At 48.2% G+C, this 26,431-nt stretch overlaps 1 long non-coding RNA gene across 1 annotated transcript; it reads left to right on the top strand.

Moving 5' to 3' along the window:
• Nucleotides 1–2,545: 2,545 nt before the first annotated feature.
• LOC141731100 (uncharacterized) lies at nt 2,546–24,876 on the top strand. The gene is made up of 3 exons (XR_012583024.1): nt 2,546–2,682; nt 23,463–23,521; nt 23,782–24,876. It is a non-coding gene; the product is annotated as an uncharacterized LOC141731100 (long non-coding RNA).
• Nucleotides 24,877–26,431: the final 1,555 nt, after the last annotated feature.

Genomic DNA, 26,431 nt, shown 5'->3' with positions numbered 1-26,431 from the left:
TTGCAATATGCATGAAGTGAATTAACACTGTTATAAAAAGTGCCTAGTTGATTAATAAATTGGAGTCAGATGCTGATCAAACGAGGATGGGTCTCTCCCTTCACTTCAACACTGATCCCTGCAAAATCCCTTCCCTGTTCTGCATCCCCCTGAATTGTCACCTGGCCACTTCCAAGGCAGGGAAGAGACACCACCCAAGGCTTCTGAGAGATCACTCAGGAGGAGAAGAACCTGAGCAGCAGCAGGATCATTACCTTGGAATGAAGAAATTAGATGTTGGTTAAGAAAGATCATCAGCACTTCTGGGCTGGGACCAGCCCTGTGCTGGGCAGGCTGGGACACCTGCACAGATTCTTCTCAATCATCTGCATAAAAACTAAATTTCAATTATTTTATTCATCCTGGAGAATGCTGAATTACATCCCCTGGGGCTCCATCTCAGGACACAGTTTCTATCATTGTCATTACTGCTTTGTAATAAAGGAATGGGACTATTGTTGGGTTAAGAACCATTTATTGTTTAGATAAACATCAATCTCAGAGATTTTAAAGGAGTAAGCAGTTGGTCATAGTTTAAAATAGTTGCAAATTCTTTGTAATAAGACAATATATAACTTGGTAATCTAACAAACAATTGCTGCAAGGTTTATTTTGCTTTTCTAACTTACCACTTTTATTCACTTCTGTTGCAACCTAATAATAACCTAACCTAACCTATTTAACCTAGTAATAATAACCTAACCTATTTTAACACTTATATGCTTCCATTATAACTTTTAAACTCTCAGCTTACTCTACACAATCACATTACTATTCTATAGAATCTTACCCAATACAATTTCTTATTTATTTAAGGTATAAGAAATAAATATACCCTTATTATAAGAAATAATATACCCTTATTTACAACTATAGAAACATAAGTTTATGATTTTTCTACTTAATGTCTGTGTACTTGTACATCAAGCCAAGCTCCCTCCAAGGTTGCAGATCAAACCCTCCTGGCTCTGTGGAGGTTTCTCTCTTTCCATTTCCCACAAGTTCCCAAACACATTTCAGCATGTGCTGAAATAGTTACTAGGCAAGACAAGGTACCTGGAATCCCAGTTAATCAGCCAGGCAACCTCCTGAAAATAGCTGATAGAAAATAGCTGCTAACCAAGCACCTGCAGGGACTGTGCTGGCAGGGGCAGGGCAGCTCCTGCACGCACAGTTCATTAACAGGAATTGCATCCCACATAACCAGAGGTGGATTTAGAACACACAGACAGTGCCCAGCTTCTGAGATCCTGACTTTGCCAACTCACAAATGCCCCCAGCTCATGGATTCTTATAAAAAGTAAAAGCTGAGAAGAAAAAATATCCTCCAGTCCAGCAGCACTGATTCCTCACCCAGTTAATCAGCAGGATTTGGATGTTCTGACCCACAGCAAGTCCTCCAGCCAGGCTATAATGAGGAGCAGCAGAAAGCTGCTGGAGTTCTGCAGGACTTGCAGGACAAAGGGCTGGGGATGATTACCAGTTGTTTACTAGGCAGCAAAGATAAGTGCCTGATTAATGCCTCAGGATACTCCTTGCCATCCCCAGCCTCTCCTCAAGCCCTCTCCAGCCCTTGCCCATGTTCTGCTCTGTGATTCTCAGCACATCCTCCCAAACCACCTCCCACACCTGCCTCTAGCCCCCAGCTCCTACCTATCCTCCCTTTTCCCTGCTCCTCCTCCATAACCAAGCCCCAAAAGGCTGATTTTGTTGGCAGCTTCCTGCCCAATCTGGAACAAAAGTTGCCTCCAGCCACCCAGCAGCTCCCAGCCTGAAAGGACTCTCCTAAATATACATTTAATCTATTCCTTGTGCTTCCTCTAATGCAAATGCCCCCTTTGCAGACAGTATCAGTGCTCAGGCACCTGTCACCATCAAGTTGCTTTCCCCATGTGCTGAGCCCAAGCCCTCACTCAGCTCAGGCTGCATTTTAAAGCTATATTTGGATTTTTCCCAGCCTGCACATTCTCCTCCTGTGTCACCCACCCCATGGCTCTGGTTCCAGCTTCCACCAGGCCTTGGGAATTGGGTGCACATTCCCCAGTCCTGGATTAGCCTGAGCCAAAGGCTAATGGCCCATCCCACCCAGCTCCTCAGTGCCAGCACTGCTGGGCCTTTGTCACTGATTTGGGTCCTGTTTATCTGCCGGGCAAATGGGGGAGGTTTAACCCTTTCAGCCCTTTGGTCTGGGCTCTGCTCCTTGCCTTGCCAGCACTGGAAGAGGGTGAGAGCACATCCTGCTCCAGAAACAGCACCCAGTAGCTGTTGGAGATCTAGACAACTAATTTAGAGCATTAAAAGCAAGATTCCAACCTGACCAGCAAATAGTTAAAGATTTCAAATGCCTGTTTTACAGTTTGCTGCTAATGGGGATGGCAGGATCCTGCCACTTCAAGAAGCAGCCAGTTCTCTTCACTTTCACACAAAGCAGGCTCTTGGTCCCAGTTTTCCTAAGATCAGCACACACTGAGGACAAGCCCTGCCATGCCCTGCCTTCTGTGCTGGACTTGGGCTGGACTCACAGGGCTGACTCTCACTCCTCTTTCTCCTCGCTGCCAGAGAGCTTTGGCAGCACCAGAGTCACACTTCATCCCAAAGCAGCAGGATCCATGAAGCAGGCAGGGCTCAGCAGGAGATGCAAAGGTAAGAGCTGAAATGAGAGATGCAGGACTCCAGGCAGCTCTCCAAAATGCAGTTTGTTGTATCCAAGGTGTTACAACAGCCCAGGGTGGTGGGTGACAGAGCTGTGCCCACAGCTGTCAGCTCCAGCTGCAGGCAGGCCTGGAGACCCTTTGGTTTTGGTTACATTGCATTATAGACTTTTCTTTGCTGAGCATCTTCATACAGTAGAACCAATTTATACCTTAACTTTTATCTATAACCTATCATAACTACTGTAATTACCATATTCATGTTACTGTTCTCCAATCACTAAAAGTCAGTACATTACAGTTTAAGCTAGAAGTTGTTTTTCAGTTTTCTTGCAGTGGAAAATTCTGACACCTTTTTTCTACTTGCCACATTTGCTGACTTTTTAGCCTGTGCTCTCTTTCTATTTGGTAAAAATATCTTCTTATTCGGGGTGGGTTTGTCCTTTGCTCTAAGCCATAGAAACCCCTTCTGACTAACACACCCTTTGCCTCCTTGGTTATCCAGTAAGACGGGCTCAGCAATTCTTTTCTTGTATATCAAAACTTGCTTCCATCTCTATTCCTTCTTCAGATTCTACATTCAAAAATGTTTCTGCTAAGCACACATATCTGTGGGACTTTCTTGTCAAACTTTCATCCTTCCCAACAAGAAGGAAATCACAGCTCTGATAGACCTGGCCCATGGCAGTGGCAGCCACAGGGTCTCTGCTCTTCCTCCTCCTCCTCCTCACCCAAAGTGCCTGGGCTCAGCTGGCTCTGCAGAGGCTCCTCTGGGCCACCTCCCACTCTGCTGTGGGTGGCAGCTCTTCCCAAAGGGAAATCGGCAGGGGAAGATGCTGCTGGTGGTGGTTCTGGCCAAGCTACTCAGGTTCCTCATCCCTGTGACCCCAGCACATCAAACTGTACCCAACACCCTGAGGGGGGACAGGATGGCCAGCTCAGAGCTGCCCATGGTGGCCCACACCCTGGGGGGCACAATATGGGCCAGGGAAAACCCCTCCTAAACCGCAAACTCTGCTTTGAGTTTTGGGCTCCAGTCCATGTTCTGCCTCAGCTGAGAGGCCATGGAGCCCAGCAATGTGTGAGGGAGCCAGAGTGAAGACAGAGCCAGAATGCCTTGGGAAAACACCATTGTAAAACTTAAGAGTGAGAAACTGACACAACTCCCCATTATTCTTTGCTTTCCAATGCAAATATACCGTTGTCAGTCAACTGCTGTTCATTCCCCAATTCTAGAAAATACTGTACCCCCTGTTCCCCCATTGGTTCCTCTGAAGGACCACTCCCACTTCACTCCCTGATTGGTGCAGCCCATGTTACCCCACTTCAGCTCCTCCCCTGACTCCCTTCCCTATTGGATGGTTTGCATCCTGAGCCCGCCTGCCTTCCCCCAGTTATATACCCTGGTCCTTCCCTTTTTTTTGGCTCTTTGCCACTGGTTCCCTTCAGCAGAAGTTGTGTTCCTGTCTGCTCCTGCCTCTACCTTATCTGCTTGAATTCCTCTTACCATCACCTTACCTGGACCCTCAGATCTATCCTCGATAAACTCTGCTGGATTTACTCTGCAAAGAGCCCTCTCATCTTTCTGGTGAGGCTTCAATAACTCCATCTGGGCTCGGGTGTCTGGTGAGCTGGGGGAGATTTTGGTGCTGCAGGCACCCCAACAGCATCTGCCCGGGGAAGCTGCACAGCCACCCACAGCTGGCGCCCGAACAGGGACCCTGGGCTGGTGTCCAGTCCCAGAGAGCATCTCCTGAAGATTCACAGCAAAGCCTAGGACTCTTCAGGGAGATGTTGGAATCAATCTGCTCCTGCCTGCCTTGACAGGAAAATCCAAGAGGATCCAGCACGGTGATCCTGAGGCCACAGAGATGCAGCAGGAACCCAGCACTCAAGATATTTTTGCTTTGGCCAGCCTTTGTTTCAAAAGAAAACCACACCTTCCACAAATGATTGGAAACCAGGTGGAAAAATCTCCAAAGGAATAGGCAGAGCTGCTTCAGATTAATGTTCATGAGGAGCACTTTATTTCCTTCATACCCCACATATTCAGATGTATAACTTCCAGGGGAAATTTGGGGAAGTGTCTTCTTGTGTGGTGAGCAGACACAGCCAATGCATCTGGGCTCCATGAGCTCAGGTGAGCTGGGGAGGTCGCAAATTCTAAACCACTGAAAATTAAATTCTAAAACCTGTCAGGCTAAAATAAAAATCCCTGCAGAGGTGCTGGGGAACTTGTTACAAGCCAAGATCACAGCGGTGGAGTTTAGCATTTCCCTTACAACTGCATTAACAATAGGTCAGAAAGGGTGGAAATCACTTCCAGCTCCTATTTTGTAATATTTTCATTTGTCACTCTGAATCTTCTCTGGGCTTTCAACCCTGGGCATGGTTTGTGAGCTGCTATGGGCTGCTCAGGCTGGTCAACTGCACCAAGGCCAAGGAAGAGAGCTCAGACCTGCCTTTAGACTTCCCTACACCCTCCCAGAGATGCTGAGAGGGACAGCAAAGGGCTGAATGGGACAGACCAGTACAGGGACCCAAAAAGAGACTGGAACAATCAGAGTTCTTAGATCTAATACCCACTGAGCAAATATCTTTATATTTCTCTATTATTAAAAATTATCATTATTACTCTTTTATTTCTTTTTTATTTCTTTAATTATTTTATATTTGTAAGTACAGGGACCCAAAATCAGACTGGAACAATTAGAGTTCTTAGGTCTGATGCCCACTGAGCAAACATCTTTATATTTCTCTATTATTAAAAATTATCATTATTATTCATTTCTTTTTTATTTATTTAATTATTTTATATTTGTTCTTTTATTACTATTATTGTTCTTTCTGTTTCTATATTATGATGATATTTCTTTATATACTAGGAAATTCACAGATTATTGTGAGGTTCCTCAAAATTGTGGAATCACAGAATATCCTGAGTTGGAAGGGACCCACCAGGATCATCCAGTCCAACTCCTGGCCCTGCACAGACACCCAACAACCCCACCCTGTGCATCCCTGAGAGCATTGCCCAAAATACAGAGAGAAACTGGGTTTGTGAGGAGCTGGGATCCTGCTGCAGGCAGTGATGTAAGAACATAACAAAAATGTCAGAGATACTTCCTGGAATATTTAGTCAAAAAATCCCTGTGCTCCCCAGCCCATCCCTTACTGCTCTGCAGGGATGTCAGCACATGGAGGGCTCAGAGGGGTGAGAAGAGCAAAGCTCTCCTGTGTGGCGTTCACATTCTCTGAAAAATCCCTTTGTCCAGGATTTTTGTCCTGGGAAGCTGAGAAGCCTCAGAGAAAAAGAAAACAATTCTTCTCTTATTTGCTTCTCCTGTGTTGTGCTCACATGTGGAATGTGTTTGGAGATTGTTTATCCACAGGTGATTGTTCAATTGCATTCTGCTGGGAGTTGTTTTCACTCTTTGGCCAATCAAGGCCAAGCTGAGTCAGGACTCTGGATAGAGTCACCAGTTTTCGTTGTTATCTTTTTAGCATTCAGTAAGTATCCTTTCTGTATATAGTATTATAAATTAATAAATTAGCCTTCTGAGAACATGGAGTCAGATTCATCATTCCTGCCTTCACTGGGGCATCCCAGCAAATCCAATACTCCTGCTCCTGGGACAGGGTTTTGTACCAGAAACCTCCCAGAAACTGAGGACAGAGTGACAGAGCACAGCCACGCTGGCCTCCGCAGGGACGTGTGCAGGGCAGTGACAAAGTGACAAATTCCTGCAGAGCAGAGCACCTTCCTCTGCTCCTAAAAAATGGAGTCAGCTCCAGACAGGTAGAAGGAGATAGATTGATGGTCAAAGTTCAGAAGAGATTGTCACAGGAGCTTGATAAATACAACCCATCAGAGCATCAGTGGCATGGGAATGAAGGATGTGAAATAAGTCTAAGTAAAACTCAGCCACCTGAAATACAGCTAGAGAACTTTATGCAACTCCTGCACTCTGTTTTCCACCAGCTGGGTTTCCCTTCCAGTATGTCCAGCAGAGGAAGGAGAGCAGCTTTCTCATCAGATATTTCACTTATCCCCTTATCAGCTCCTTTTCAAGCATCATCTGCCCTCCTGCTCTGCCTAAGGAGCAAGATGGGCAAATTATTTTGCACTTTGTTTCTGTTTCCCACCCCGTAAACCTCATTGGGAAAGGTTCCCTGTGCCCAAAATGGTCCCCAGGGCTCAGAGACAGTGCCCATTGTTCATTGTGGGAATCTGAGCTGAGCCCTGCCACAGAAATGAACGACACTCACACTCTAGATGTCTAAGGCAAAAAAGGGGCAGTTTATTTGTGAACTCCGATATTTATAGAATTCTAAAAGTGACCATGGATTGGAGGATGAAATTGCCACCTCCCCAGCCACACTGGTCAAACAAATAGTCCATCAGTTCCCTCCTCCTCCAGAAAGGAATGCAAAACCATCATTATTTACATGAAAAGTGTGTGAGAAACTCCATTTCAAATATGTAAACATCAGAAGGCTTAGAAGAACTTCAGAAAAACAAAGCAACAGAGCCCCATAATTACCAATGTCCCATATGGGAATGCTTCCCATCTGTCACCTCTGCACATCCTGAGAGATTCCAGTAAGAAGAGAAGTGGCAGAAATCATGGAATGGTTTGAGTTGGAGGGACCTTAAAGCCCATCCAGTGCCACCCCTGCCATGGCAGAGACACCTTACACTATCCCAGGGTGCTCCAAGCCCTGTCCAGCCTGGCCTTGTGCACTGCCAGGGATCCAGGGGCAGCCACAGCTGCTCTGGGCACCCTGTGCCAGGGCCTCAGCTCCCTCACTGCTAAAAGGATTCCTTCCCAGCAGCTCATCTAAATCTCCCTGACACTGTCATATTTTCTGGAAAAATCCCTTCACCAGGATTTCTTCTCCTGGGAAGATGAGAAGCCTCAGAGAAAAAGGAAAACAGTATTATCTAATTTGCTTCTCCCATGTTTTGCTGCTTTGGAATGTGGTTTGGAGATTTTTTATCCAACATGTGAATTGTTTTGACTTAATGACCAATCACAGCCAGCTGTGTCAGACTCTGAGGGAAGGAGTCACGAGTTTTCATTATCTTTTAGCCTTCTGTCCTTGTCATTTCTCTATTTTTTAGTATAGTTAAATGTAGCATTCTTTAATATAATATAATACAATACCAATAAATAATAAATTAGCTTTCTAAGAACATGGAGTCAGATTCATCATTTCCTCCCTTCATTCAGGGGACCCTGAAAATACCACATCTGTCCTCTTGCAGTTTAAACCTTTCCTCCTTGTCCTGTCTTCCTGTGTAAATGTGTTCAGGCAGTTTTCTTCTGAGGGGACACTCAGAACCACCCAGCCTAAATGTTCTCCTCCCTGAGGACAAAGGTGGCTCTTTGTCCAGGGCTCCATTACCAACAACACTCCTGTCCCTGGAGCCTGCAGGCTCACCTGAGCAGGCACTTCTGCACCTTTTTGCAGAAAAAGGAGTTTCTCACCTCTCAGGTGAGGCCCAGTGCAGTCCCTGACCCTGGGGGCACAGAAAGCTCCCCCCATCCAAATGCAGGCACCTGGGGACACTCAGCATGAGCAGCGGCCATGCAGCCAGAGTGGCCCAGAGGAGCCCTGGCCATGCTCAGAGCTGCACAGGAAGGCAGGAAAACCCCAGGGACACTGCCCAGTCCAGCCACTGGGAAAAGAAACCATCCTTCTCCCAGTGCAGGCCACAAGGACACCTACCTGGATATAATCTGGGGTTTGGGACAGAGCAATCAGTCTTTATACTGGATTCCCAGAGGAACAGCTGTCCTTACCCACTGGTTTCCAGAGAACAAGAGCTACCAGATCATTTCTACAGGATCACCACTTCAACAAGACCATTTCATCTGGACTGCTGCCGCCACCCTGACCAACAGGGTGTCAGGTTGTATTCTGACTCTGTCAGTGGTTTTTCTTTGGTATTATTGCATGTATTTTGGTTTTTTTCCTTTTCCTAATAAATTATATTTCTGCCTTGGAGTCTCTCACTTGTTTTGCTTTCAAACCAGACCATACATTATCTTCCTAGGGATTTCTCTGAGGTGAAGGATTCAGAGGATCCCACAAGATACCTCTGGTGTGAGCAGCACAACAGGAGCTCCTGCTGCTGCAGTGACATTTCCAGCCCCCACCCTGCAGGGACTGGGGAGCTGAGTCTGCTCCCAGCCTGGACAGGTGAACCTGCTCCAAGCCATTGATTTCATGGGAGATCAATGTGCTGAAAATGGAACTATCACTTTCTGCACAGGGTGACACACAGTGGCATTTAAGGCAGAGCTAAGTGGAATTGCTCCTGTTGCATGGCACTGAATACTAACAGGAATTGATTTCACCCTCTGGAGGCCTGGCTTTGTTTATTCAGTGGCCAAGGGGGCTTTTGGTGGTTGTCCTCGATTTTGAATGCTTTGCCTAATCCCATGTTTGAAGCAGATGAGAGGGAGAATCAGAATGCCCTGTGTAAATTGAGCCAAGTTTGCAGATGTAGAAGAATTCAGTTCCAAAGACAGAGTTAGAAGCTGGAGTCCAAAGCAACTTCTCCCTTTTCTCTCTCCCTCTGGCAGCTCAGTGCTGTCTCTGAAGTCAGAGCTGCTCAAGTGGGATGCACACAGCAGAGGACAGCCTGGTTTACTCAGTCCCAGGGGAACACATGCTCTAAACAGGCTGTGCACAAAGCCACAGGCCTGGCCCTGTGTCCTGAGGGCTGCTGGCCTCTCCAGGCTCTTTGTTCCAGGTGGCACTTTCATCCTTGCTGGAAATTTCCCTTCCAGGATGCTGCAGGCAGGGTCTGACAGGCAAAGCCCATATAAAACCTGTCTGAGAGGTTCCCACAGGGAGTTGGATAAACACGTTCACAAAATGAGCAAACCATGGGCAGTGCTGCTCAGAGCATGAGGACTGACCCGGAGCTCCTCAGCTTTCTCATCTCTGGGTCAGCAAGGCCTGGAGCCCCCAGAGCTCCTCCTGAGCACTGCTCACAGCCCACAGGGCATCCCAAAGGATATTGCAGGATCCACCTGAGTTAAAACCCCACAAATCCAATCCAGTGCCCACTGGGGCTGGTGGAGGAGCTCCCAGTGAGTCTCCAGAGTGTTTGCTGGCTGCAGATCATTTCCAGGGTGCTCAGCCACCATCCACAGAATCATGGAATGGTTTGGGTTGAAAGGGACCTTACAGCCCATCCAGTGCCACCCCTGCCATGGCAGGGACACTTTCCACTGTCCCAGGCTGCTCCCAGCCCTGTCCAGCCTGGCCTTGGGCAATGCCAGGGATCCAGGGGCAGCCCCAGCTGCTCTGGGCACCCTGTGCCAGGGCCCCACTGCCCTCACAAAAAAGTAAAAAATTACTTCCCAATATCCAATTTAAATTTCCCCATTTTCAGGTGCCAGACTCCCATTTGGTTGTGAAGATGACACATTTAGGCCACAGCTGAGGCACACAGAGTCCAGGTGGAAATTCATCCTGCTGCTGTTATCCTGGTAACCAAAACTTGCAACCCCAGCCTCAGGCAGGAGGTAGATGTGTCTTGGGATATTTTTCTTTTTGCCTCATCTGATAATGATTTGCTTGTCCTTTTGTTCAGAGAGCATCCATTAAACAGGGAATGGGGCAGGCAGCAGCAATCCAGGTCACAATCCAGGGGGGATTCATGTTAGGGCAGTTTGTCTTTCCCACATCCCATCCTGCACTCTGTCTTACCTGCAGCAGCCCTTGGGCCCAGAACTACCTGGGCTCAGCTGAAAGGAGGTTTAGGATTATCTTCAGAGCTGTGCAGTGCTGGATCTCACTGGATGGATGTCCTTACCTGTGATTATTGCACATCTCTTTCTGCTGTGCTGCATGAAGAGAGGAAAACACAAAACCAGGCTCATTGTGTGCATGCCCCCAGGCTGGAGGCTCAGCAAAGCCTGCAGCCACGCAGCTACACTCATCCCAGCCTGGCCAGGATCCCAAGTGTGACAGTGTTCACAGGGGTCTTAGGATAAGGGAAGAGATGAGGATCTGACTCCATGTTTCAGAAGGCTGATTTATTATTTTATGATATATATTGTATTAAAACTATACTAAAAGAATAGAAGAAAGGATTTCATCAGAAGGCTAGCTAAGAATAGAATAGAATAGGAAAGAATGAATAACAAAGGTTTGTGGCTCAGACTCTCTGATTCTGTCCAAGCAGCTGACTGTGATTGGCCATTAATTAGAAACAACCACATGAGACCAATCACAGATGCACCTGTTGCATTCCACAGCAGCAGATAACCATTGTTTAAATTTTGTTCCTGAGGCCTCCCAGCTTCTCAGGAGAAAAAATCGTAAGGAAAGGATTTTCCATAAAAGATGTTTGTGACACCAAAAAAATCAGGAAGGAGGAGGGTGGGAGCACACCTCTGCCGTCACCCATAGGTCAGAATCACCCACTCCACTGGTCACATTCCCACGGCATGGGAGGCAACATTCCCCTGTGTGCTGGGTTACAAGATGTGGCTGGGGTGTGTATTCCATCCCCACCTGTCAGAGCTGGGGCAGTTCTCTGCTGTTCCTGGGGCAGTTTCCTTTCTCTCTCCCACAGCCAACCCACCCTCCAGGAGATCTCTGCTGTCCATGGCCACTGAGTGTCCCTGCAGGGCTGATCCAATCCCAGCATCCCATGGGGAGATGCTCCGCCCAGGGGAGGAGCCAAGCATTCCTCCCTGGATCCAATCTGAGCCTGGCCCAGCACAGCAGCCTTTGCCCCCTGCATTGCCAGAGGAGCAGCTTTCTGCTGCCCTGCATGGCCAGAGGGAGCCCAGGCCCATCTGCAGCAGCCCTGGAGCTGCAGAGGAAAACTCCCCCCTTGTGCAGGATCCCTGCTGCAGCAGAGCCACAGCTGGCACTGCAGGAGGGCTGAGCCCCCATGGATGGGGCTGGGACACCCCCTGGCACACAGGGGGCACGGCATGGTCTGACTCTGGCAGTGCTTTGTTTGTACTATTGCATTTGTATTTTTAATTTTCCTGTTAAAGAACTGTTATTCCTACTCCCATATCTTTGTCTGAGAGCCCCTTAATTTCAAAACTATAATAATTCAGAGGGAGGGGGTTTGCATTTTCCATTTCAATGGAGGCTCCTGCCTTCCTTAGCAGACAGCTGGCTGTTCAAACCAATCTACCCAGTATCTTGCTGAGTGTTTTCCCCAGACTCTGCTGTGCTGACTCTGCTGCTGTTGAGCCTTTCCACAGCTCAGCTCTGCAAAAGTAGAGACACATCAGTGTCAGTGCTGAAAAATTCATCCTCACACTCTCTGCTCTAGCTTGTCAGGGATTTTCAGGCCAGAATGGCCCATTCTGATTATCGAGCCTGATCTTCCTGATAACCCAAAGTTCACCCCAGGATTTCTACATCAAAGCCAGGGACTGGCAGCAGAGCTGAGTGTTTGAAAAGGGCACTGCACCTCAGTTCAAAAGGCTCCACATCCATCTCTCAGTAACCTGGCTCAGTGATTTAAGCACTGCCACTGCCCAAAAGTTCACTTTGTTTCTATTTGAATACCTCTAACTTTCACTTTACAGCCAAATCCCTTTTATTTACAGATTTTTGCAGTGTAGCTTCTATTCAGTTGCATCATTTCCTGCAATAACAAATGAACCTATTGTTTTAGCAGTGATGGATCATCCCTGCTTGTCAAAAATAGGAAATTAGGAGGCATTTTGGCTGACAAAAGATGAGTTAGGGATTACAGGATGCCCGTGCCAAGTGCAAGGACACTGGTACTTGAAGCAGTGGAGGAACCGTGGTGCCTGCAGAGATTGTGATTGATACAGGTGTGATCAGTGAAGGGACAATGATGGATATGTTTATTATTTGAAGTTCAGTTTCAATCATTTTGACTCATCCTTAAATGCATCAGGGTTCATTTGCACGTAGGGGAGAGGAGCTCAGCTAATTGCTGGAGGCTCTGGCTGAGTGTTCAGAAGGTCCAGCTCTGAGAGGCACACAGTAATTCCCAGTCAGGAATTAGTCAGGCTCTACAGCATCACAGCCTGTTTCTGGAATGAATAATGCTCAGGAATAGGCAGCAGCAGTTTTCTCCTAAATGGAATATTGTTTTACAGCATTAAAAAAAAGATTTTAAATAGGGAAAATGACTTTTTTTCCTACATTTGCAAAGCTTTTCGGCCAAATGATCCACCACAACCACTATGGAAGGTTTTCTCAGACCAAATCAGATTTTCACAGCAGAAGAATGAACAGACTTGGCTTAAAAGAGAAGCAATCCCCTTGCAAGGGTTAAACAACCCTTTAATTTCTCACTTTAGTTCTCCCAGGGCCACTAAAACCACAAAGTTCAAGCTGACCTTCCCGATTTTTTGGACAATTCTTTAGGAATTCATGAGTGATCTGTAATCTTCCTCAGGATGCAGTTCCCTCTGCCTCACCAGCATCCTCCCCAGGGCTGGGCAGCTGCTGAGGCTTCAGGGATGGCAGGAGGAGGGAGCTCCTTCAGGCTGGAAATGGCTGCAGGGGCTGCAATTCCTCAATTTACCTCCCTCTCCAGGACAAACTGCTCGGTCTCCTTTAAGGATGACATCTCTATGACAGGGTTCCTTTTTAGATGCTATTTTGTTTAATAAATCATGTAAATTCCAGCATGTAAACTAGAGCATTACAGACAGGCTGGTAAATAATTAACTGCTCGTTTGCATGAAGGGGGAGAAAATACCCAATTCAGCAAATCAGGCAGGAAGCTGAGTGTTTACCCTCCTGAGGAATAAAGGGTTGGCTCCCAAAATTCTTGTGAGTGTGCTGGGGTGAGGGGAGAGATGGTTTTTGCTTGGGATATTGCCTGGAGATTGGGAACAGTGTGGTTTAACCTGGATAAATGGGTGCCTCTATGTGTGTAAGTTTTGTAAGAAAGCTTTCCTTGCACTTAGGGGGCTTTGGGGGTTGGCTTGAAGGGTTTTTTTGTTTATTTTTTTTAAGTTTTTCGTTAATTTTTTCCTGCCACCCTGAAACTTTAGGAGTAACAGGGTAGGAGACACAAGCAGTGGGGTGCTGGTTCTAGCAAATGGATGGTTCTGTGGCAAGAGCAAAACTGAATGTATGTAGGAATTCTTGATAAATATCTGAACCCACACACACCCTAAAACCTTGTTGGGGCATCCTTTACTGATATTAATAAAGGAAATAGCTCCAATTCTCACAGCGGTGTTGCCTTCAACAATTAAAGGCCCCAGGGCTTCAGGGAATCTGTGCAAAAAAAGCTCCTCAACCTATTTGTCACTCTCATGAAGCACCAAAGCCTTTATGAGGCTTGAATTTCAGGGATGGGGGTGTTTGGTGTTGCTGGGTGAAGTGTTTAATCAATTAATGCTAAAGCTACTCAAGATTTCTGTGGTGCTGGATGTTCTCTGCCCTTGGGGCTTCCACTCTTTGAAGCTGTTATTGCAGTAGCCTCTTATTTGGACAATAAAAACAACTAAATAAGGAGCTGGGTAGGCAGGGAGGAAAAATGTGCCTTGGCTCTCTGCATCAAGGCCTCTGGACACCCAAAAGTGAGAGGTGCCAGCCCCAGGTGCCACCTCTGGGGTTAAATGGCTGTGATGTGATTTATTGGATGGAATCCCAAGGGGCTACCAGGCCACTTACTGTAATGTCTCAGGGAAAATAACAGAATTTTCAAGAAGCAGAACACAATAGCCAGATAAACTTGCTGTTGCCTAAAAAAAAAAAGTCCTTGGCTGCCCCAGCCCTGTCTGATCAGGCTCTGTTCCTGCCCCTGGGGCAGCAGCTGATGGCTCTGTGATGCTTGTGCATATTGTTTGTACTGATTGGAGACTGGGTGTGGGAATGAGCTGCAGAATCATGCCAGGCTGCCTGGAAAATGGGCTGTTCTTAGGAAAAACAGCCTCTGCAGTGTGCCTGTGGTGTAACTGAGCTGTGGCTGTCACACAAAGCCCTGCTTCTCTGCAGGTGACTGAGGCTTGAAAGGCACTGTCTGAAGGTGGCTTGGTGTGGGGCTGAGCCTGGCTCAGGCTGCTGGTCAGGGGTCAGGGCTGCTGGTCAGGGCTGCTGGTCAGAGTTGGTCAGGGCTAGTCAGTGCCCCTGGTCAGTGCTGCTGGTCAGTGCTGCTGCCTTCAGGGGACACAAACAGGCCAGGGAGGTGACGTGGGGCCAGAGCCACCACCTGCAGGGCTGTGGGAATGGCTGCCACCCCATCCATCCCTGCCCACAGGGTAAAAGTGCTCCTCTGCCCCTGTAAGGTGTGCCCTGTCCCAGCAGGGAGAGCAGCCCCGGGCTGTGCAGGGCATCCCGAGCTGGGGAGATGCGGTTTGGGCAGAGTCTGTGTGTCCTTATCCCCAGCCAGGCCCATCACAGCATCCTGTGCTCTGGATTCCAGCAGAATTCCCCTTCCTCGGGAGCTGTGCCCTGCAGGAGCCTGGCCCTGCTGACACAAACGCTGAGAGCTGCTCCTCACATCCCTCTGTGCTTTCTGCTCCCTCCTTCCCCTGCTCCTCCAAGGGGACCCCGGCCCTGGCAGCCAGCTCAGTCTGTTACCATGGAAATTGTTGTCACAAATGAGAACTTCCCAGCACGGCAGTGCTGTTAAACCCAGACATTTGCATTTGCCTCTGCCTCGGGGGGGATTCGGGTCTCCTGGCTGAGCAGGGTAAGCATGAGGCTGCTCTCCTGTTTCCTGCTGGCCAGGCACACCCAAGGTGGGGGAGTGGGGTATTTTTGGGGTCCTCCATGGCAGGAAGGAAATGATGAATCTGACTTCATGTTCTTAGAAGGCTGATATATTATATTATATTATATTACATTACATTACATTACATTACATTATATTATATATGTTGTATATAATTATATTATAATTATATATATTACATTATAACATTATAGGGTAGAGAAAGGATACAGACAGAAGGCTTAACAAGATACTAAAGAAAAACCTATGACTCACCAGAGTCCCGACACAGCTGGACTGTGACTGGTCATTAAGTTAAAACAATTCACATGAAACCAATCAAACAGTGACCAGTTGGTAAACAATGTCCAAACCACATTCCAAAGCAGCAAACCACAGGAGAAGCAGATCAGATAATGATTGTTTTCATTTTTCTCTGAGGCTTCTCAGCTTCCCAGGAGAAGAAATCCTGGCAGAGGGAATTTTCAGAAAATGTGATGGTGACAGTAGAAGGATCCTGGATGGGCAGCCAGGGAGCCCTGTCTGCTGGAATGTGGGTCAGCAGCCAGTCCTGCAGCATCAATGGCTCCTCCAAACACTCCAGCTTTCCCTCTGAAGTGCACAGAGCAGCAGTGTCAGCAGCCAGGAGAGAGAAGTCAGGGAAGAGCGCTGGAAATAAACGTGCAGGGAGGGCGGCTGGAGAAGCCAAAGCTGCTGCTGGGGCTTGCAGCCCCCTGGGCTCCCTGAGGGAATTAAGGCTTCCCCCTGGGAAGGGGTTTAGGGGGAACAGGAGTAATCCAAACATGGCATCTTCTCCTTCCTTCCCCCTAAGCATTGCTAAGTTTAGCTGTGTAGCTTCCAAGAAGAACTGCTCAGCTAAATCCCAGGGCCTGGCTTTGAAAATTTCAGCACGTCCCCTGTACTGCAAAATCAAAGCCTCTTCCCTGCTGAATACACCTTTGATCAGAACTGTGAGAAATATTTGCAACCATGTGAAACTTGAATGATTTGGGGTTTCATTACACACTTGAAACTCAGACCATTTTCATCAAAGGCATTGCTAAAGTTCACCAACCCTCCAACAGAACCTTTGATGCTTTATGGCTCGCATTTTGTGTAAAACTCGCAGGTTTGCTGGACTTTTTATACGTGAAACTAGCTGAAAGTGGCTTTGACTGCATTTTGAGAACAGACACTCATAGAAAAGGCAGCCAGATGAATTTTGTTGCCTTTAGAGCTGCTGCATGCTGTCATCTGGCAATAAAGGGTAATTCTGCTGAACCCAGCAGTCAGGGTTGTGGCTGTAGCTGGGTGAGAAGGAGGCAGAGAGCATTGGTGGGGCTGTGCTCTGCTCTTCCCTCAGGGCTGGGCATCCCATGGCAACAGCAGGTTGGTTTGGAGGGTTTGGAGGGGTTTTTTTTGTTAATTTTTTTCCTGCTACCCTGAAACTTCAGAAATAACAAGGTAGGAGACACAAGCAGTGAGGTGACGGTTCTAGCAAATGGATGGTTCTTCAGCAAGAACAAGTCTGAATATATGTAGGAATTATTGATAAATAGCTGAACCCACACTGACATCCTAAAACCTTGTTGGGGCATCCTTTACTGATATTAGTAAAGGAAGTAGCTCCAATTCTTACAGTGATGCTGCCTTCAACAATTAAAGCCCTCAGGGCTTCAGGGAATCTTTGTCACTGTCTCGAGTGACAGTCTCACATATTTGTCACTGTCTCAAGAGGCACCAAGGCCTTTATCAGGTTTGAGCATTTCTCAGTGCCTTGCCCTAGGTCAGCCTTCCTCTGGAGCACTGAGGGAGGTCCCAGCTTCCAGAATGTGGGAGAATGACCTGTCCTTGTCCAGGTTCTGTCCTCAGCAGGGTATTTTATCATCTCCAAGGGTTCTGTTTCCCACAATATCACCCGCTCCTTACTCAGTAATTTTTGCACCTCCTTTCCCAGTGTGCCACAGTCAGAATCACTCAGAATTAGGTTGGAAAAAACCTTTGAGATCATGGAGTGGAACCTCTGAGCTAACACCTCCCTGTCAGCCAGACCCTGGCACTGAGTGCCACGTCCAGGCTTCTCTCAAACACCTCCAGGGATGCCACAGGTCTGTAGCTGGGACCTGTCCCTGCCTGCTCACAGGACTCTCTCTCTGTCGGAACCCAGGACATCCCTCTGGCTGTCCTGAGCCGCCAGAACCCCTGGAGGGGGCTCAGAGACCCTGGCACAGAGCCCAAGATGCCCCTGTGGTTTTGATTATGACTTGTGGAGCAAATTACCAACCTTAGATGAAGATCAGCAAGCCACAACAGTTTAAGTAGAATATTAGTGAAGTTATCACAAGGTGGAAAAGTAGATTTTGGGGTTTCTGGTATGGGCGTTCAGGAGGCAAGATGGAGGGAACTGGGTGTGTCCACCCTTTCTCCTTCTTCTTCTTGGCCTCCATCTTCTGCTGTGATGGTGGCAGTTTTGGATTGGTTTAGAGTAGAAGCTCACTGTCTAACATAGGTGATAGGTATTGGGAATTAATTGTAAATATTGTATGTGTAGTTTTTAGTATAAAGACATAACACTGCCCTGGGGGCAGGCAGAGTGCCTGGAACTGTCCTGCTGGATGAACCTCAGCAGGGCAGAAGAAAATATTTTATAGATAAGGTAAAATAAACAACCTTGAGACCGAGAAATGAAGAGCTCTGACTCCTTCTTTGAGCGCCAGGCTGGGAAAAGAGATTTTCTCAGGGTCACTCTGAGCAGCGAGAGATCCCAAGACACCTCTCTCTGGAAATGAGGTTTCTCCTCAGACTGGCAGCCAGAGCTCTCCTGGGCTCTGCTCCTCCCAGAACAGCCTGGCCCAGGCAGGGAGGGTTTTCCCTGTTCTCTGTCCCTGCAGGGGAAGGGGGATCTCTCACAAAGCACAAAACTCTCCAGTGCAGCATTGTCCTGGTGAGCTCAGCTTCTGCTGCTGAGGAGCAGTGAGAGGTGTGAGGGGAGAATAAGTGATTTGCACTAAAGGGACACAGTTAAAGCTACATTAAAGTTTGGAAAAGCCCTCTAAGATTGAGTCCAGCCACAAAGCAGAAGGATAAATGTTACATTTGCCATTTTCCCAGGCATTGGCTGTGTGTGTGTTGTATTTCCAAGCCTGTTCTCCTGCAGATCACTGGGATGTTCTGAGCAGTGTTCCCCACCTGGAGGCATTTGCAAACCTTCAGAAGTCAGCAGCCAGAGCCTCTGCTACGTGTTTCTATCTCTCCTTTTATTTTATGGCTCTAACTTCCCTGTGTGAGAGCTAGAGTTTGGTTAGGGTTAACCCTTGGTGCAAAGGCACAGCCCTGATGAAACTGAAATGATCTCTGCTCTTCTGGCTCGGAAAGAGCTTGGAGAGTTTCACCTGCATTACAGCTGTCTACCTGAGAAGATTTTGCATGTTCGGATAGAAAATCTGATCCAAATGAAATATAATCCATGGAAAACCACCTGTGTGCCTGTGACATAACAAATGCTGCCTGGGGCAAGTGCTGCTGGGTTGACACAAGGGATGCCAGAAGTGTCCAGGACATTGTGCTTTCTGTTCTAGGTGACTGCAGGGCCATGAAATGTGACTTTTGGCAAGACTTCATTCTATTCCATAAGCCAAGAAGCAGGATTTTGATTTAATGATGGGTGTGCTTAGCTTGAGTCCCAGTACCACATTGGAAATGCAGCTTGGGTTCCAAATATGACCTGAAATGGTACCTCTGGTCCTGGTGCTGCTGGGAGGGCCCTGTTTGCTTCTTTCCCTCCCTTCTCCTGCAGTTATTTGACCTCCTCACACCACAGAGGGTTTCTCCTCTCTGGGAGAGCAGCAGTGCATCAGAGCAGATCCGAGCTCTCCTCTGGTGGGAGCAGAGCTGTAAAGCCCCAGGGAGCAGAGCAGGAGAGGGGGTGTTGTGGTTTGGGCTCTGCATCACAAAACAGAGGCTCTCTGACTTGGACAGGCTGCCCACCATGGATTTATCCTGTGAGAAAAGGCAGCTGTGGCATGGCCACTGTCCCAGATTGCAAAGTAATGTGTGTGTTCTGTCCCCATCTGTCAGAGCTGGGGCAGTTCTCTGCTGTTCCTGGGGCAGTTTCCTTTCTCTCTCCCACAGCCAACCCTCCCTCCAGGAGATCTCTGCTGTCCATGGCCACTGAGTGTCCCTGCAGGGCTGATCCAATCCCAGCATCCCATGGGGAGATGCTCCGCCCAGGGGAGGAGCCAAGCATTCCTCCCTGCATCCAATCTGAGGCTGGCACAGCACAGCAGCCTTTGCCCCCTGCATTGCCAGAGGAGCAGCTTTCTGCTGCCCTGCATGGCCAGAGGGAGCCCAGGGCCATCTGCAGCAGCCCTGGAGCTGCAGAGGAAAACTCCCCCCTTGTGCAGGATCCCTGCTGCAGCAGAGCCACAGCTGGCACTGCAGGAGGGCTGAGCCCCCATGGGATGGGGCTGGGACACCCCCTGACACACAGGGCCAGGGCCTGTGATCACTCTGGCAGCGTTGGTTTGTATCACTGCATATTTTATTTATTTTATTTTATTTTATTTTATTCCCTATTAAAGAACTGTTATTCCTACTCTCATATCTTTGCCTGAGAGCCCCTTATTTTCAAAATTATAATAACTCAGAGGGAGGGGGTTTGCATTTTCCCTTTCAATGGTGGCTCCTGCCTTCCTTAGCGGACAGCTGGCTGTTCAAAGCCAGACAGCCACCATGGCCAGCTCCTCTGAGGAGTCACCCAGCACAGACTGTGGAAAAGGAGGGAGTGAGGGAGGTTCCTGGGGGCACTGAAACCCCTTCATCTGCTCAGGTGTGCTGGGCTCCTGTCACTAAGCCCATCTCCCTAGATGTGTCTGTGCAGCCAGGCTGCAGCACCTCCAACGAGGACATCAGGGCCAGGAGCTCCCTGTTGCTGTGTGAGCACACAAAACAGCCTTTTCCTTGTTTAATGGAAGCAAAACTGCACTGGTTCTGCCCCTGATCCCCTCAGGCTGACACCTCAGGCTGTGCTGTGGGTGGCCATGGCTTTGTATGAAGCCAAATGTACTAAATAAATAGTAAGTGAGTGGTAAGAGATACACCAGGTCTTCCAAAAAGCAAATTCAAGGCTGAACTTGTTGAACCAATGCTGGAGCAGGAAGGGAATCTCATTCCTACCTTTGATCTCTCAGGGCATTGCATTCCTGGTGGATCCTGAGCTCACCTCCCCAGGGCTCAGAGGAGAGAGGTGCAAGCCAGGCCAATGCCATGTTATGTGGACATGGCCAAAAACTTCCACTGGAGTCCTAATTACTTAAAAAATGTGGGGAAAAATATTAAAAATTTGGCCACATCTGACCAAGTGCATTCCTGCCCTTGCTTTTGTGTCTTGGAGACGCCCCTTCAAGGATGAGGATTTGTAGCAGATGTCTGCACACACACACACATTAACACTGCACAAATATTATCATGGAGGTGTTTTTTAATGTGTGGAATCAGGAACCAGAGTGGCACAAATTGTTCCACAAATCCCAGAGCCTGGGGGTAGGCAGGCAGCAGGTGTGGTACTGGAATGGCTGCCCAGGGAGGTGCTGGAGTCCCCATCCCTGGGTGTGTTTAACAAAGCCTGGATGTGGCACTGGGTGCCAGGGCTGAGTTGAGGTGTTGGGGCTGGGTTGGACTCGATGGTCTTGAAGGTCTCTTCCAACCTGGACATTCTGGGAATTCTGTGGAAGGAGAGAGAGGGTCAAGTATTGCTGGTCAGGCTGGTCTGAGAGGGGAGCTGCAGAGGGACAGGGTCACCTCAGGGTGCTGGCAGCAGAAATGTGAGGCTGTGAGGGGCTTTTAGGCCAGCAGGAGGGCAGAGAGCACGGTCTGAGAGCACCCAGGATGGTGCTGGGACTCAGAACCCACACCAGCACCCCGTCACGGGTTCCTGTGGCTGGGAGCATGGCCTGGCTGCATTCCTGCCACATCCCAGCCAAAAGGGGGGAATTGGCCAAGCAGGGGGGACAGGAGAACTCAGCTGAGGAGCTGCAGAGGCAGGGAGATGTGGATGTGACAGTCTGATCAGGGAAAGAGAAAGCCAGATAAGCTTTACCATTAATTGGGCTGGGAAGTTTTACCAGGCAGAGAGAAAGAATGGTAAACAAATAGTGAACTATCTGCAGGTGGTATTTCGTAATAAAAACATATTTTTCTCATGTTTATCGAAGGGTGTCTTCTTAATTAGCCAATCATGTGAAATGTGTTGATTGAATGACCAATCAGGTCCTGACCTGTATCAGACCAGAATAGAAAAGAGGGGGATCCAACAAACTGGGGGCTTCTGGACTCTTAGCTTCCTGACCTGGAGTGTGTGTCACTTATGCACTCCTGACTCAGCAGTGACAGGGAGAAGCTCAGGCATGCAGGAGGGAGCTGCTGATACCAGAGATGGTCCCAGCACAGCGGGGTCCAAGAAGGCTGTGAAGAGCTGCTGGATTCCAGCTCTGAAAACTGGGCCTGGGAGAGGATTTGTGAGGGAAGTTGTAGCCCAGAAGGTGCTTGTGGCATTCACATTCTCTGGAAAAATCCCTTCACTCAGGATTTTCTACTGGGAAGCTGAGAAGCCTCAGAGAAAAGGAAAACAATGCTTATCTCATTTGCTTCTCCTGTGTTGTGCTCACATGTGCAATGTGTTTGGAGATTGTTTACCCACAGATGATTGTTCCATTGCATTCTGCTGGGAGTTGTTTTCACTCTTTGGCCAATCAGGGCCAAGCTGTGTCAGGACTCTGGAGAGAGTCACCAGTTTTCATTATTATCTTTTTAGCATTAAGTATCTTTTCTGTATTCTTTAGTATAGTATTCTTTAGTATAATATAGTATTGTAAAGTAATAAATGAGCCTTCTGAGAACATGGAGTCAGATGCATCATTCCTGCCTTTGTTGGGGTGTTCCCTGCATATATAAGGGGTGCTTGGTGCCATTTCCAGCCAGGGCTGTCCCAGCACAGTGGCCCTGAGGCAGCAGGCAGGGCAGCACCCAGCCCCACACAGCCCTGCAGGCACTGACAGGGAGGGCACTGACACCATTCCCTGTGGAATGAGACCTGGAAACCCATGGTTTGCTTTCTCCTCACGGCACAAATGGGAGAGGGCAGGGGAACATCTTTGGTGTGCTGCTCACACAGTGCTGTGTGATCCCATCTGTGGTGGCTCAGGGTGAGGCACCCCGGGGGAAGCTCAGCCTGTGGCTGGGCAGGTTTTGTGTGGGTGTGCACGCAGCGTGTGTGCAAACCTGCCAGCATGTGTGAGAAAGTCAGCACAGCATCGTCAGGAGGGGCCCTGAGACACATCCCCCTCCTTCTGCCAAGGTTCTGTGCCCTACCTTATGGAAAGAAATTCAGCAGAGCTCCAGGAAAAGCAGCGGCTCCGCTGGGAGCAGAGCGCCTGTCAGACTTGGAAATTAAATGGAAGCACGACAAATCTGGATTGTTCCTGCCAAAACCAACTTTCATTACTTTATAATTCAACATGTGTTACCAGCTCCTATTATTAGAAAGGCAAACTTCCTCCACTGTGGGAAGAGGCTGAGATGGAGCTTTCTAGCCCTTTGTAAGTTAATTACAGTACACATGTTAAAAGCAGCATCTGTCTTAGTCAATCTAGTTGATTATTGCAGCGCTTTATTTTTAGTTGTTATCAAGGTGGAAGATGACACTGATATAAGTGGGGAGCTTTGCACAGATCTTGCTCAACCGTGTGTTCTCCAAAGCTAGATCTGGTGGCTCTCCTCTCCTGGAGCTGGGCCAGCAAAGCCCTTGATGGGCTTTAGGAAAAGAGTCTGTGCAAAGTGCTTTGACTGTGGGCTTACAGCAAAGATATCAAGGCCTGGCTGTGAAAATCAGCTCTGGAAATACCAGGGTTGGTGGCCCTTTCTGGTGCTCCAGTGGCCAAAATCTTTGCTGCCTCACTTCTATTCTGAGTCCCTCTGATGTAAATGTTTCTGGCCCCATGATTGAATGCTTTGATTTAACACATAACAGCTCCCTGTTCATGCCCTGATGTCTCATTCTGCTGCTTGTGCTATTTCAGCTTCTGGGCAACGTGTGAGTGTCAGGGTGATGCTGACAGGACCAACAAAAGCATTCCAGGTGAGTTTTCCTGGGGAGTATGGGAAGCTTCTCCTGGACAAATGAGAGGTCTTGAGGCCGTGGCTGAAAGTTCAAAGTCTGGCAACAACTCCTCTCTCCTGCCTTAGGGCCAGTGAGCTCTTGTGATGTTAGTGCCATGTGGGAGGTGTGGAATTAGCATTTGGGGGTGTATTTGAGTGGTTTTGGCTGGGAGGCTGGCATTGACACCATTCCCTGTGGAATGGAGACCTAGGAAACCTTGGTTTGCTTTCTATTCACAGCACAAATGAGAAGAATCTGCCTCCTTCCCAAGCTGAAATGAACAGGTAAACAAGAAAGGAGAAATCCTGAAGAACTCCCACACCCACACACCCTTCCATGTGGGTTTTGGAGCAGCAGCACTTGGCAAGCCCAGGGAATGAATGAGCAGTGTGGGTCTGAGGGCAAGGACTGTGCCCAGGGATGCTCCTCTGCCCCTCACCTGTGCTCTTACAGCCAGCAAACCTGTTCAGTGCGATGGAGAGTGGAAAGAGCATGAACAGACCCTCATCAGATTCTAAGGAGATTCAAAGCAGTGCTGCTCCTGGGTTTATTCCCAAAGGAACACTCCCAGAGCTCCCTGAGCTGGTGGCAGAAGGAGCCTGAGGCTGCTCCCATCTCCCTGTGAGGTGCTGCAGGTGCAGCTGAGGATTTGCTGTGACAGACACCTCGAGCAGCAGATCTGGTGCCTTTGCCAGATCAAAGGAAATCTAAATGGGCTGACATCTCTGTGTCCTGTGGCAGCACAGCAGGCTGATGCTGACTGATAAGAGAGAAACTCCCCTGGCTTTTGTGCAAGGGCCATTACCAGTGTGGCTTCCTCACTCTTCTAATATTTTTTTTTTCTCCTTTGCTCCTTATCTTAGAATGACAGAACAAAATGTAGCGGGGAGAGTGCTGCCTGACTTGTTGCTGTAGATGTTAAATGTGCAAGGGTTATCAGAGACAGGCCATGATTCCTGGTGCTTCCTCAGCAGCAGGAAATCCTCACCATCCCCACTTTTCCAGTGTCCTGGGCAGAGTAGGAGCTTCAGACAGAGGTTTTCAGGGAGACCCCCCCCCCCCCAGTGAGTCAAGAGGTACAGCAAGGACCCTCCTTGCTTCATAAGCTCCCTCTCAGGGGAGTTTAAAGGATTTTACAGGTGTAATTGAACCTTTGTGCTGCAGGGATTAGGATGGCAAACCAGATATATTTACATTAAAATAAATTATGGTATGCTTATATTAAAAATATATGTTTAAATAAAAATAAATTACTAATGATTATATAATTAGACTGTGACAGTGTTCACAGGGGTCCGAGGATGAGGGAAGAGACGAGGATCTGACTCCATGTTTCAGAATGATTTATTATTTTATGATCTATATTATATTAAAACTATACTAAAAGAATAGAAAAAATTATTTCATCAGAAGGCTGGCGAAGAATAGAAAAAGAAGGAATGGTAACAAAGGGTTGTATCTTGGACAGAGTCCAAGCCAGCTGGGCTGTGATTGGCCATTAATTAGAAACAACCACATGAGACCAATCACAGATGCACCTATTGCATTCCACAGCAGCAGATAGTCAATATTTACATTTTGTTCCTGAGGCCTTTCAGCTTCTCAGGAGGAAAAATTCTAAAGAAAGGATTTTTCAGAAAATATCATGGCTACAATTAGAATAAAAGATCTCCATCAGAATTAATTGCTACACAGGATAGGAGTTCTAGCTGTCAGTATAACATAAATGATAACTATCAGTGTAACAGTGCACTGGTTTTGAAGCAATTATATTAAAGACAGCAGAACCAATTATGAAGTAGATGTATGTCCCTCACCCAGGCCAACACCCGCGGGCAAATCTGACTCTGTTCTCCTCTCTCACCTGGGAGCCCAGCAGGGATTTCTGGTCCCTGTGTGATGGAGGGTGTGGGTTAAGAAGGGCTGTGTTAAGAAGGGACCTTCTGGTGGTGCCACAGCTGAACATCATGCCCAGGTTATTCTGCAGGCATGGGAGGGAAAACAAACAGCTCAGGGGTGAAGAGAGGCTCTTTGGGTACTTCTGACTCAGCTGGACCTGTGCCTCTTGATCATGAAACACTCTGATGAGCCATGGGCTGGTATCCAGGCAAAATGAAAAGAAATTAAAGCAGCTGGGAGGGGAATTAATGTCCCTTGGGACACCAGCAATGTCAGACCAAGCAGCTCTGTCTCCTTTCTGTTTAAATTGGGCCTGGCCTGCGCACAAAGGGTATCTGTGGGATCAGGGGCACAGGAACAGCTGGAGCAAAGCTGGAGCCACTGTGTCCAACTCCCACTGACCACTGAGGCAACGAGTTCATTCTGAACCAATAATGGCTGTGTGATTAGAGAGCTCCTCAGTGCAAGATCCCTTCCAAAGGTCACAGTTGCTGTGTGTTTGCTCCCAGGAGGTCTGTGAGGCCACTCTGGCAGGGGGATGGAGAACATCATGTGCTGCTGGCTGGGGGATGCTCCCCAGCCCTGCCCAGGGCTCCCCTCACCCTCACCCTCACCCTGTGCCCACAGCCCCAGGCTGCTCACCTGAGCCCCTGGGCAAGCTGCTCTGCCCTGGCCCAGGGCTCTGTGCTGGCCAGGGCTGCTGGGGGCTGTGTCTGCAATCTGGGGCTGCTTTAGGGGATCTGTGTCTGTTTGGGGGCTCTGTTTAGGGCATCTCTATTTAGGGGACCTGTGTTTTAGGGGGGCTGTGTTTGGAAAGCTGTGTGTGTTTGGGGGCTCTGTTTAGGAGCTGTGTCTGGAATCTGTGACTGTTTGTGGGCTGCGTCTGCAATCTGTGTTTGTTTAGGGCTCTGTAAAGGGGATCTGTATTTAGGGGACCCATGTTTTGGGGGAGCTGTGTTTGGGAAGCTAGGTTTGTTTGGGGCCTGTGTC

This window comes from Zonotrichia albicollis, chromosome 17 (assembly GCF_047830755.1).
Source record: "Zonotrichia albicollis isolate bZonAlb1 chromosome 17, bZonAlb1.hap1, whole genome shotgun sequence".
Lineage (NCBI taxonomy): Eukaryota > Metazoa > Chordata > Aves > Passeriformes > Passerellidae > Zonotrichia > Zonotrichia albicollis.
This window is presented reverse-complemented; position numbering and strand designations above follow the sequence as displayed.